The sequence below is a fragment of the Megalobrama amblycephala genome, linkage group LG9 (assembly GCF_018812025.1).
Source record: "Megalobrama amblycephala isolate DHTTF-2021 linkage group LG9, ASM1881202v1, whole genome shotgun sequence".
Lineage (NCBI taxonomy): Eukaryota > Metazoa > Chordata > Actinopteri > Cypriniformes > Xenocyprididae > Megalobrama > Megalobrama amblycephala.
The window spans coordinates 22,170,490-22,171,240 of NC_063052.1; positions in this window are offsets into that span (position 1 = coordinate 22,170,490).

Here is a 751-nt window from a genome sequence, read left to right on the forward strand (position 1 = left end):
AGTGCTTGTATTTGGCTGCATGTTATCTGCTGAAATTTGAGAGATACAGTATGCTCCTCCTTACTCTCACAACATAGACTGCTTTACGTGAAGATGGCATTTCATGAGCATAGGTTGTTAAAAGCATAAATATGCTTTTAAAACTGGAGTAAATATTCCAATCTTTATGATGTCAAGCAAACTATATAAGAAGAGTTCAGAGGTGTAAAAAGTACTCAAAAATGTTACTCAAGTGAAAGTACAAGTACTGAGTGAAAATTTTACTCAATTAAAAGTAAAAGTATCTGTCCAGAATCATACTCGAGTAAAAGTAAAAAAGTACTACATTAAAATTGTACTTGAGTATTAAAAAAGTAAAAGTAACAGCAAGAATGAAAACTAGAGATTCTTGTTTAAGCTTTTAATCTCTAAAAACATGAAGTGAATGAACCACATACAAAGTTTTATCCTCCTTTAGAACTGTTTGTGTTTAATTGTATTTAATCATCAAACTATAAGACTACTACCCAATGCCAGTATGCAACATGCTACTCAAAGTTGCAAAACCTCAGATTTAACTTAAGCAGAAGTTGATTTTCAAAATTGTGAGTGTCAGGCCTAGCTCTTTTGGGGCTAAAAATCAATCCTGCAGTGCCTGAAACACTGGTGTCTGAAACACAGGCCAGATATCCATCCAACTCTTTGCTGGCTTCATGTGTTGTCTGTTTCAAAGAAGCGAAAAAATCTTCATCATCAGATGAACTGTTGGCCA